This window comes from Gouania willdenowi, chromosome 18, assembly GCF_900634775.1.
Source record: "Gouania willdenowi chromosome 18, fGouWil2.1, whole genome shotgun sequence".
In the NCBI taxonomy this organism is placed as follows: Eukaryota; Metazoa; Chordata; class Actinopteri; order Blenniiformes; family Gobiesocidae; genus Gouania; species Gouania willdenowi.
Window position 1 is genome coordinate 28,228,845 of NC_041061.1, and position 13,531 is coordinate 28,242,375.

At 35.1% G+C, this 13,531-nt stretch overlaps 1 long non-coding RNA gene across 2 annotated transcripts in view; it reads right to left on the minus strand.

Moving 5' to 3' along the window:
- Positions 1 to 730: 730 nt before the first annotated feature.
- The window catches only part of LOC114480420 (uncharacterized), a 34,719-nt gene continuing 21,918 nt past the window's right edge, over positions 731 to 13,531 (minus strand). Inside the window, exons 4-7 of one of the 2 annotated variants that reach the window (XR_003676093.1) lie at positions 1,416 to 1,506; positions 1,281 to 1,346; positions 1,159 to 1,207; positions 731 to 745 (exon numbers count right to left, since the gene is read on the minus strand). This is a non-coding gene — a long non-coding RNA (uncharacterized LOC114480420). Of the gene's footprint in view, positions 746 to 1,158; positions 1,208 to 1,280; positions 1,347 to 1,415; positions 1,507 to 5,591; positions 5,607 to 6,004; positions 6,144 to 13,531 lie in introns of those variants that run through there. The other variant, XR_003676092.1, reaches the window with a different exon arrangement.

A 13,531-nucleotide genomic window follows, 5' to 3' on the forward strand; every position in this document is an offset into this window, starting at 1 on the left:
TTTAATGCATTTTTACAGTGCAGCTCAACCATGCAACAGAGCATTCAAACAGCACTCTGGCAACTCCTCCTGAAAACATGTAGCTCACCTTTATTTATTCCCACCCAGCCCAGATGTACCATTTTGCCTTAATTAAACAAAAAAAACCAAGAATCAAACTAATGACTACACATCAACTTAAGTATATATTTAAGTTAAGCATTTTAAATTAATCATTAACAAAGATCACAAAATAACTATTACATCTTTAATAAAGATAACTAAAGTAGAACCCCTTCCTAACATGGTATCTTCCAATTCACATCATTGGTGTCAGGTGTTCCCAGCCTTCATCAAGTGTGCACTCTTTGAAGAAAGCCAACCTGGAAGTAAAGCTAACAGAAATTACAGCATCTTAACTTTTCAAAATAAAACCACCAAACACATTTTGCTTCCATCTTGTTTCAGTGAGGGAGAAGCTTGTCATTTCCCTCACACTTAGCTTAAAGAGAACTCAGACGTTCTTTATCAAGGCCACCACTTAAACACTTCCAGGGTTAAAACAGTTACATATATACTATAACAATATTTTTAAATGTCTTACAGTCGTTTACATTGAAAATATCACAGCAGAATCTTAGTTTTTTTTTTTTTTTACGTGTAGGAACTGACGTAGTCTCCTCATGCAGCATTGAACCGATCGTGTTTGCTCCTCCTTTGTTCTGCTAATCCTCCATCTGAGCCCACCAAGGTGATCTCACAACACCTGCAAACATTAAACAAAAGACAAAGATTAAAAAGTTGACCAGGACCAACACTTAAAGTGGACCAGACACACACCACAATAATTATAAAGAGCTATTAGAGGCAAACATTGTCCTCAGTATTAATAGCAGAATAAACTCATATTTGATGTATGGTCAGGTAAAAGTAAGAACAGACAATGAACAACATTAACAAAGAGTAAACTTTAAAAAGTACTGTAGAGATAGTGAATCCTGAGATGTAGTGTAGGGAGAGTGTCCAGCCCTAGCACACAGTATTGTTTAATCCATCTACACTGTCAGCAGATGATAGAGCAGCAGTCTAGGAACTACAAGTCACTGAAATATTAATAAACACAATAAGGCCAAAACAGCAGTAACAAGCAGGAATGTGGCCGTAGTGATGAAATATTACCAGCCTTCTGTGACAACGACGTGCCCGGTATCAAACAACGAGACACAACCTGAGGATGAGTAAAAGCAATCAGTGAGTGGAGTGAGCTAAAGAGCCTAACAGGTAAGTTAGCATCAACATACCGGGACGGGCCGAACAAGCACCGAGACAGCAGCTACCGTCCCCGACAACTCCCACGCTCAGCCTCGCTGCAGAGAGAGCTACAATGTACCACCGATGTCTCACATCCACCACAGCCAATACAGCCGAGCTCCTACCTGGAGAACCGGGTTGAACACGCCAATAACTGCACGTCCACAATCCCCTGGCTAATGCCACAGCTCAATGGAGAGGATTTACACAGTCACGCTGTAGGGAATGACACAAACGTCAAACACACATCGTACATGTCAACACAGAAAGGCTCTACCTGGATGATGGAGGATTTATTCACTCCAGCTGAGCACAACTCATCCAAAGTTCCTAAATCCAAGAACCAACTCATACACCACCACCACAGTAGAAACAGGGGGAGGAGCTACTGCACACCTGGTTTTAAGCACAGAGCTCCGCCCCCAATCACTGCTCTAAATGTGGGCTGAGTGTCAGATAACAGCATAGAGAGAAACTACCTCCTGTCACATTATATGTGGACTTTTACATGTAGTTATTTAGAAAGAAGGACATGGTTTAGACACTGTTGAAGACTGACCATCTAAACCAGTTTGTGTGAGTTAGTCTGTACCAGTGACACATTTTATATCAGGATTATTATTGTTTTTACACAGCGTAGCTTCACTGTTTTTATATCTTTTTAACCAACCTACATCTTTTTATTAAAAATAAATAAATCCAAGGCTCATCAATAATTAGAAATGTAAATAAAAACATTAACAACAAAGTCATGTTAGTGCGCTTAACAAAATATAAAGTCCATAGTAAGAAAGAAAAAACCCAACAAGAAGAAACTTTGAAGCCTATATTTACAATATACAGTTATTTTTAGCAAAGTGTCTTTAATAGGAATCAAATAAACATAGAACAAATATTTTATGATCTTTAATATTTCATCTTTCAAAAAAAAGTGTGATTAACAATCTGCAGTTATTCTTATAAATGTTTTAAATAGAAATCAAATTAACAATAACAACAAAATCTATTGTGATTTTTCCCCTTTTTTTTCAAATAAAAAGTACAATGAACAATATGCAGTAATTATTATCATTTCCTCCATCTTTTATTTTTGCATACTTGATAGACGTCATGGGAGGGATAAAAGCAATTCATGAAAAGTAAATTTTAAAGCAATAAGTTGACATTTCATAATGCATTTTTTTAACAATGTGAACTATTTATTAATAATCTACAGAACAAACAATGAAGATAAAGTTTTATTGACTTGACTTTTTTGGAATTCATCTGTGTTTCTTGGCTCAACAATCTCCTTAGTGAGGTCGTATCCAACATTCACCAAATACCTGTTAAATTCAGGATTAATATATGTTACTCTTTCACTACATCATTACTCTTTATTAAATTATTTGGATAATCTGTTCTTTTTGATGATTACACCAGTCCATGTTTTTTAATGTTACTCTTATTCTGTTCTAATTTTTCATGTTAATATATAGAAAGTGTGTATTTGTTCAGTTGCCAAACGGACAACCCCACGTGCTATTCGTACATTTATCAAAGTACTTAGGTTTAGGTTATAACTCTATATCACAATTCTTAGGGTTAGGTTTAGTCTTAGTCACGTGACCTAAACTGGCCAATAAGGGGCGCTACGTACGGATAGAATGTCGGTATATTGATACAAACCGTACGGATAGCCACTGCCTAATAAATATCATTTTATTTTAAAGTTGTCATAATGTTTACTCATTGTTTTTTTTATATCAATTATGCTTATCTTCTGCTTCTTTAGGTTTATAAAGCTTTTATTCAGGACATGTATCTTAGTGCATACAGTCTCTAAGGCCTCAGTAATCCAAGGCTTGTTCTAAAGCTTCTGCTTCCTGCTCTTTGTTTAAAGGACAGTTTTTCGCATGTAGCATCACTAATGTGGACATAAAGACATCATAGACATTGTTTGAATGATCACATTGATAGATCTAAGCCCAGCTCTGGTTTGTAACTGGAAGCTGTTCACTGATATCAGTTCTAAATAATCCTCCATCTACTTTCCAATCAGCTGAATGTGTCCAAATGTTAATGATGGATGTGTCAGTGTCTAATGTGACTCTGCTTGTCTTTAGAATGACTAAGAACAGGCCACAGCTGTACATTGGATGTATAACATCACAAGTCTTTATGTGTCTGTTTGGATTCATAATATTAATAATGAAGTCACTCCAAACACTTTGTATTTTATTGAATCATCAGAGTTATGAAACATGTCAGCTAATGTGTTCTTCAGTGTGTCAATGCACCACCCTGGTGTTCTGTATATACAACTTTATATTATATTCATTTACACACTTAGACATGTGATTAACCTGGACACACCTCCACTCTGAGTCCACATACAGTGAGACTCCACCCCCTTTTAGTCAGTGCTGTTCATTGGAAATAATTCATATCCTTCTAGAACCAAAACAGGAACTCTTTCACTGTCTCAGATGTTGATACAACACTATATTTAAATAAAAAGCCTTATTAATGTAGAAACAATCTCAAACTAAAGAATTCTGCACTTGTTTGACTCATTTTATCAGAATTTGTTGTAAAGACATCATGACTGGATGTGAAAGCAGCGGTTACTATAAGTCTATTTTTAAACTCCTTCAGCTTCACTAAACACTGTTTCCAGAGGAACCTTCACTTCCTGTTCGTAGATCCATCCAGTGGATGTTCTTCTCATGGGAACCATGTGTGTTTGATGGAGGATTATGTGCTATCCAATGAAAAGCTCTCCCTCTCTCTGACATGTTTCTCTGTTCAAAGAAATCCAGCACAGACAATAACACGTCTTTATTTAAAGGAACAAAGCTTCACTGGACATTTGATATCATTACATTTACATTGATTCAAACTTTATGTCAGAAGGAAGATTTAAGAAGAACTTTAGGATTTATCATGGTTACATAGAACATTGTAAGTTCTAAAGAAAGGCTGGACAGGCTAAAGAACAGATTAAAGAACATTTCAGAGTTAGAATAAATCTATGAGCTATAATCACAGATTTGATAGAAATGTAAATATGGTGATAAAATGGGAGTGTTTGGACACTTTGGGCTCCCCTTCCCCTGATATTCATTCAGCACACTGCATGATCCATTCGCAGGGTTTCCCTGTCAGGAACCATTTCATCACATTCACTTCAACTGTAGAAAAACATACTTTATACCTCAAACTGGTCCGTATTTGAACCCTCAAGTAAAATGAGTATGACAGCCCTGATATATAATCTGTCATTAGTGTATAATAATAATAAGAATAAGAATCATTCTTCATATACATCATGTATGAACACAGAAGCTATAGAATGTATATCCTGTATAGAAAGTGAACAAAGGGAAACTTCTTCCTGCTTCCTTTCCAACTGATCATTGTATTGATCTTTTCTTTCAGACCACTCCTTCAAAGATCAACAACTTCCTGAACTGTTGGTGTCCATTTTCCAGCTGACAGCAGGTTTATGTTGGAATCCTGTGCAGCCTGATCTCTGGGTTCTTCAGTCCAACACTGGAACCAGAAGGTGTCGTCACCATCCGTGTGTCGCTGGGATCTGAAGATGATTCCTGCTCCATGTCTCCATCCACACAGAGATGTGAGTGGAGAACAGATGAAGTGCTGAAGGTCTTCCCACACTCATCACATCTGAAAACATTCTTCTCATGAATATCTCGTTGGTGGTGATTAAGGTCAGATTTCCTCTTGTAAGATTTTCCACATGTGTCACATTTATGAGGTCTTTCTGATGAGTGGCTGATTTGGTGATATTTTAACTGTTGATATGTTGTAAAAACTTTGTCACACTGGTCACAGGGACACACTTCATGTCCAGTGTGAGATCTCAGGTGGATGATGAGGTGATGTTTCTGTTTATATATTTTCCCACAGTGGTCACAGCGATACAACTCTGTTCTGGAGTGAGTCTGCATGTGACTCGTTAAATGTGATCTACGTGTAAAAGTCTTTCCACACTGTTCACATCTGTGAGCTTTGATTCCGCGGTGAATGAGGAGATGTCGACTGAGGGTTCTAGATTGACTAAAATTCTTTCCACACTGGTCACAGATGAACAATTTTTCTCCAGAATGAATTATTTGATGTCTAGAGAGTAATGATTTACAGCTATAGGCCTTCCCACACTGGTCACATGTATGTTTAGCTTTAACTCCAGCTTGGCTCTGCTGTTGAACTCTTTGCTCTGAAGTTTTTCTCTTAGATTTGTTTCTTTGTTGTGGCTGAGCTTCATCGTCCTGAGAGCGTTGAGGTGTCACTTTGTTCTGGCTTCCAGAGTCCTGTAGAACAGTTAGAGATTAAACACAGAGAAGGAACCAAACAAACATTTGTGAATCAGTTGTTAAACCTCCAGCCCTAAACCAGCTCAATGTGGAAAATGGATTTTTGCTAACTTTTACGGTGTTTGCAGCTGGGCAGAGCCGTGAATCTTGGCCTATTTTTTTTCCTTCTTTTTTTTTGAATACACATGACTCCAAAAAACATACATTACAGAAAAATACACCAAACAACATTCATCATGCACATATCCCATAGAATTAAACCAGGGAAATCACACACGCTTTTTATAAATTATCTTTTTATGAATGTAGAAAGTGAGGAACTTCCTTTACTTCTTTTATCAATTAATTAATCTAAATCTAATTTTAAATCATATTTAATTTGCAGAATACCATACCAGATACTTGTTAAGCTTATTTTCTACAATGCTTGTCCAGCTTGAAATAACATGGATGGAACACAAGTAAGACGTGAGGTCACCTCAGCTTTTAAAAGTTTATTCAGTTTTGTTGTAGGTTTTGTAGCAGGTTGAAAACCTTAAAGAAAAGGATGAAAAAGTGAGAAAGTTAGAATGAGCTCTAATCAAATGTTTTTAAAAGAATGAACCAACTGATCTTTTCCTATTTTAAATCTTTTATTCATTAAATAAATACATTTTCTGCTATTTAATATTTAATGTTTTTGAATCAACCTAAAATGTTTAACTATTTGTATTTGTAAAATTAAATCATGTGCTTTGTTGTACAAATTTTAACATTTCAATTAAAGTCTAACTTTTTAACAATGTATTTTACCCATAAACTTATTTATGAATTTTAGTATTTATGTAAACATATTTATCTGAAACTCCTAACCAATGTTTATTACTCTTAACATGTCTGATTTTATCCTTCATCGTTTTAACCTAAATTACACTATGAAATCACTATATATATATTATATCAATTGGATCAAATAGTACCTTAATGTATTTTGACTAAGATGTCACTAAACAAACAAACTGGTAAAGCCAAACACTTTGGCTGTAGAGTTAACTTACATTTGGGTCAAAATACATATAAACATGGAATCAGCCTGTGTACTTTAACATGACCTATATTCTAACTTAAATACGTGCTTTTAGGAGCTTAAAAAAACCCATAATAATTCAATAAATCTGAAAACACTCACCAATAACATCTCTGAGCTCCTCCACTGCATTATCTGAGAGTCCAAACACACAGGTGTGATAGATTTTCAGTCAAAGTAGTAGAAGGAGGAGCTTAGACCCAACACTTATGTTGGGGCTCCATCTAGTGTCTAATTGTAGAACTACACCTGACCTCAGGTGGAGTGGACAGAACAGGTGAGAAGTGAGAGAAGGTTGAGAGTGTTGGGAGAGGTGTTTTCTTAATGACTGAAAAATATTCCTCTATTTTTTTTTTAGAAAAAAACTAGAAAATACTGTTCTATTTTCATTTTATTTTTCATTGTCAAAAGAATCCCTTGATAAACTATTCAAAACAATGCAATTTAACTAAAAATAAATCTTGGATGAAATAAATAAAGGAATATTACAAATGAAGAAGGAGCTTATCAATTTAAATTCTGGTTCTAAACAATGCAAAACTGCATAATACTGTAGTTGTTTTTCTTTTTAAAAGTGCAACTGTATTTTGTGCCTTAACAATTGGACTTCAAAAAAACCAGTGATTATAAATATTTATTTGGACCAGCAGAGGGCGCTGGTAACCCGGCGGTCGGTTGGCATGCAGATATTCATGCAGTAAAGAAAAGATGCTATGCTACGTGACTTTTACATTTATTAACATGTTTAAGAGTAGAAGGAGGCCAGAAAGAGAGTAGTAGCAGATTCCGCCCACTGCCTACACGTCTGGACAAGAGAAGGATAAATAGTTATAGCGCCCTATGCTGTTTAAAAAAATACTGCGATTCAATTTTTAGAGCATCGATATGAACCTATGAATGAATTTTTAACTGCCTTATGATTAATCATTACATCCCTAGTGTTTAGTGAATGTATGAAGTGCTTATTAAAAAGAATGGATGGAGGGGAGCGGTGCTCCCCATCCAACTTATGTGTATATATGTGTATGTGGTGCAATAGCTCCGGAGGGTGGAAGTGGTAGTCCCACCCGCTGGGGGGTGGTGTGTTGAGGTGTAATTAAAATTGGAGGGATTAGTAGGGCAGCCAGAGGTGGGAGTGCCGCCCCCGCGCGACTACTGAGTAGCACAGGTGGCGTCCCCCTCCACCCCTAGCACCACCATCCAGACCCCAAGGGTTAGGTATGTGAGTGTGGTGCAACAAGTGGGTGAGCTTTAATCAGCTTCACCTGCTCAGAGCATTTAAACATCTCATCAGAGCTACAGAAGATCTGGATAAAGTTATTCTGTTGTTGTGGACGAGACCATCAATACCAGGGATTGTCGAGTCTGAAACATCGTAGATTATTGATAACTTCTGATACTGTAAAATATTCTAGCCTCTAGTGGTGAAAAAACACTTCTTACACGTGATGTCTTGCACATTTATTTTTGTTTAATCATTACGGTCTGGAATGATGTCATCAGGATCATTTAAATTAGGTTAATTTAAATTAAGTTGATCAAAACTTAATCAATAAACCTGATCAGATTCAGTAAACCATTGATCCCTGAGGGTAAATATAGTGACATTAATGCTGTTCTCATACATCTTTATACGACATGAATAATTAAAAAGAAGCAGTCAGAATAATCCATGTCACTACAACTAATACATACCTTTTAATTGTATCTTACTCGTTATTTTAAATTACATTTTTTATTTTTGACATACGTTTTTGTTTAATTATAGTTTTCTTTTTATTAGTATTTATAACTTATATCTTCTTTTTAATTGTATGCACTTTATTTTTTCATTTATTTATTCATTTGAGCAGCATATTACAAACTTATTTTACATAACAAAACTAAAATAATAAGGAGTTAAAAACTAATATTTTCAGAAATAATTAGATTATATTTCTAAAATAAACAGAATTTTAAAAAATTGATGTGGAAAACAGAATTTGGAAGAAAAAAAAAGCGCATATGCATTTTAAATGTTTGAAATATTTTTACAAATTGCAAAATCGAATCGAAAGCACAATATTTGTCAGAAAAATCACAATTAGGCTTTTTGTGAAAATGGTGCAGCCCTAATTAAAACACAAAATGCATTGAAGCTGTGATTACACCGTTTAATTCTATCAGAGTAATGATGTTTATAACGTGGACCAAGTACAGTTGTGATGTATTAAAGGTCTGTGTTAATGGAGGGCTACATGTAACTACAGTGTCTAAGTGACACACACACATAAAACACACTTACTGCTCCATCAACTCTGTAGTGCTCACATGTATTAAATACAGACGCTCCACGAGTCCACAGACAAGTTGGTCTGTTTCTAGACAAGCGTGCACTGACTGCGTCGTTTACTCACGTCTTTATAACATCATGTTTGGTCAGATTTTTAGTGCATCACTAATTAATAATGAAATTATTACCAATAAATTATTCAAAGGTCACTCTATTAACCTGAAAACCACAAACTACCTTTATCAGGTCTGTCTCTTGTACATTAAATTCTAGGATAGATCTGCATAATGATAATAATCATCTTACTAGCACAATAAATTATCTTTTTATGAATTTATTTTTATGCTACGAGAGCAATTTTTTTAAAAATTAGTCCTTGCTGATTAATGATAATATTTAAGGTTATTTAATCAATAAAAAGCATTAGAAAGTGTTTTATTATTATTATTAATAATATATTTAATGTAGTGGATAGAGAGAGAGACATAATACAGACTGTCAGTTGTTTTCAGCCTATTACAGTAACTGTTAAAGAAGTCATTGATAAGTTATTATATTTTTTATGATTATTTACAAATAAAAACTATTTAAAAACCATTAAACAATATTTTCTTACCATCTCATCTGTCGTTAGAGAGGGACTTAATACTGATGATCTGCTGTTTTCATGTAAGAGAATGATATTTGAATAAGTTAATGATAGGGATGTAACGATTCACTCAACTCCCGATACGATTCGATTCACGATACTGGGTTCACGGTACGATTCTCTCACGATTTATTTTACAAAATGGGACTGTAGACAATTGATGACTGAAAAATATTCCTTTATTTTTTTGGGGAAAAAAACTAGAAAATACTGTTCTATTTTCCTTTTATTTTTCATTGTCAAAAGAATCCCTTGATAAACTCTTCAAAACAATACAATTTAACTAAAAATAAATCTTGAATGAAATAAATAAAGGAATAATACAAATGAAGAAGCCTGTTCATTTAAATTCTCATTTAAACTACATAATAGTTATTTTTCTTTTTAAAAGTGCTACTGAAAATGTATTTTGTGCCTTAACAATTGGACTTTAAAAAAAAAAAAAAACGTCATTGAACTGATTTATGTCAGATAATTGTTTGGACCAGCAGAGGGCGCTGGTAACCCAGTGGTCGGTTGGCATGCAGCTAATCTAGCAGTGGAGAAGAGATGCTATGCTAGCAGACAGATCTAATAGAAAAACGTGACTTTTACAGATATTCACGTAATATTACAAATATTCTTTCGGTGCTAAAGGGGTAAGAAATCATTTATTAACATGTAAGAGTAGAAGGCAGCCAGAAAGAAAATAGTAGCAGATTCCGCCCGCCGGTACACTGCTGGACAAGAGAAGAGATAAATATATAGCGGCCTTGGCTGTTTAAAAAAAGTACTGCGATTCAATTTTCAAAGTATCGATGTCAATCGTGATACCTATGAATCAATTTTTAACTGCCTTACGATTAATCGTTACATCCCTAGTAAATGTTATTAATGAAACACATTCTGGTGATGATTTATTCAGTTTAATTTGTGTTTGTAAGGAACCTGTTTACACTTTAAGTTGAGAATTGTTTTATTCATTTATTTATTGTTTTTATTTGTCGTACTTTGACCCAAGCCAAATGTAAAAAAAATTGTAGCATTATAGAGCAAATAATTGTACGATTTATCATCCGATTAGTTGATTACTCGTTTCAATAATCGATGACTAGTCGATTATTAAAATAGTCATTAGTTGCAGCCCTAGACTCTACACCATGGCACTAGCATTGAGATGGCAGCAAGCTAAAGTAACCAATAAATAATGTATATACAGTACACTGACTAAAATGAAATTTCTATTATGAAAATAACTAAAAGCTTATATGTTTTTCATGATGTAGGCTGTCAATCACTGAAGCCTCTGAGTTTCCTGGTTTTACCCCTTGGCCATGTTTTTTATTTATGTTCATTTATTTTACTTTGAAATGTGACCAGCAATGGCTTGTTTTAAGATTCACTAGGATTTCACTTAAGTGAAAACAATTGATATTATTTATTTTAATTGTATTTTTTCTGTGTTTGTTAAAACGGTATTTCAAGATTGTGCCTTTTTGTAAGACTCAACGTTTAAGTATCATTAATAAATGGCTTATAATATCACATAAGTCATTATTTCACAATTCCTCTCAACTTTGAACATTTTTTTGTTACAAAAACACGATGGGCTTCACTACCCCCAGACTTAACACGTTTTCTGGGGGAAATCCTGGGTCAGGACCCAAAAGTGGGTCGTGAACAGCTGATCAAAATAAATAAATACTTAAGTTAATGCCTTATGATGGACTTGTCTTTTATTTTTGAAAGAAACTTTTCTTTTGATAGGCATGCTGTGAAATGCACGTTGCACAGGAAAATATATAGATTTATATTTTTTAAAAACATTATATGTGTATTGTCGACAGATATTTTTGAAAGACTAAATTTGTTTGGCTGAATTCTAAAAAAAAGTGGGTTGTGATTTAATGACCGTGGCAAAATGTGGGTCCCAGGGTGAGACCAGTTGAGAACCTGGTTTACAGGATAATAGATGAAATGACTATTAATTACAGTATTGGTTATTTACAAACTTTAAATAAAATACAAATGAATAAACATTTTTGTTAAGTTATTACTAATTAATGACATTAATACTGGATATTTATGAAAACATAAATCAGATAAAGTATCTTCTTAACTATATTTGCTGTAGTAAATAGAGAGCCCTAATAAAGACTGTCCACAGGGTTATTGGTGTTATTGTTGACGCTTCCTTTGGGGGTGTGACTTTGTACACGGTTCCTGCCCACTCCTTAGCTCATTAACATAAAGTGTGTTTTTCTGTAGTTTGTTCTCTGTGTTCCACTGAGTACACACAGGTTGTTCCACCTTTACATTGTCACATATTGATAGAGAAATGTGAGTGTGAATGAAGTGGGTCACCAGTTAAACTAGTCTCCAGTGTGTGTGTAACAGCGGATGAATGTGGTGAGTGAGTGAGTGAATGAATGGAAACACACGGAGTGTTCTAACCTCTTCCTTCACAGAGCACACATCTGAAAACTCCTCCGTTTCTTCTTCTCCGCTTTTCTCCATCTTTGGAGCAAACATTCCGTCACACACATGGTCGGGATGACGAAGCAATTCTTCTTCTTCTTCTAGTTTAACGGTAGTCATCATCCAGCTCTGTCCGTCCTCCATTTCACTGCTTTGTTCCTGACTCTAGCTGGTTGCCAGATACAACTGACGATTCCCCGCATGAAATATGTTGAATATCCACAGAAATGCCCTAAAAACCATCCGTTCATCATCCAAATGAAACATAAATATCACCTTTGACCTACGTTATTCACTGTTTGATCACTAAGTTAGTTATTTTATAATCTCACAATCAGCGGGAAAATATTCAATCTGGCAACCACTCAACTGTTGCGCTGACGTCAAAACCAACTTTTTATAAACTTAATTGACAAACCAGCCAGAATAAATGTGTTTAATGGTGATTTAAGAGTGAATAAAGTAGTTACAGTCTGAAGGATTTAGTCTGTGGATGATTTAACGGATTTCAGAGGAAATTTGTTGGGTATAAATTAAATTAGGATTGGTTTGTTCTCTGAAACTATAGATATTGTAGATTAATATTGTACAAGCAGTGAAAGTAAAGTCAATGCAGCTCACATTAAATCCACAGTTGCTTTTACCTTATTTTAAAAAAAAAAGTTTTATTTATTTCTTTAAGGAAAATAAAATATTCAAACATGCATTGAACCATAATGTTTTTCTTCTTCCTTTGAAAATAAATTATATTTTAAAATGTATTCCCTCTGATTTAAGTAAAAATATTCTTGTGAGATATTTATGTTTGCTGAAGGCTCAAGAAACTCTTTTTAAATAATATCTACACATGTAGTGATTTCTTATAAACTATGTTTTGTTAAATTAATTATTTTAGTTTTAAGTTCTCCTCCATGAACCGCCACCTTAACGTGGTGGAGGGGTTTGAGTACCCGAATGATCCCGGGAGCTATGTTGTCGGGGGCTTAATGTCCCTAATAGGGTCTCCCAAAGCAAACAGGTCCCAGGTGACGGGTCCGACTAAGAGCGGTTCAATAGCCATATATGAAAAAGAAAAAACAAAGGCAGTTCACGTCGCCCGGATTGGCACTACCGGGGCCCCACCTGGGGTTGGGGCTCGAGTGCGAGCTCGAGTGCTTTGCCCGGCCACCAGCTGGGCTGGGAACGTCTCGGGGTCCCCCCGGAAGAGCTGGAGGAAGTGGCCGGGGAGAGGGAAGTCTGGGCCTCCCTACTGAGGATGCTGCCCCCGCGACCCGGAAGAAGATGGATGGATGGATAGTTTTAAGTTTTGTTTTTTTCCTGTTTCTCTCATTGTGTATTTTCTTTTGATCAGTCTACATTCATATACAAACATCATACCAATCCACATATCCAAGCAGCAATACTACTACTACTACTACTACTACTAATAATAATAATAATAATAATACTAATAATAATAATTACAGGGGTACATTAAC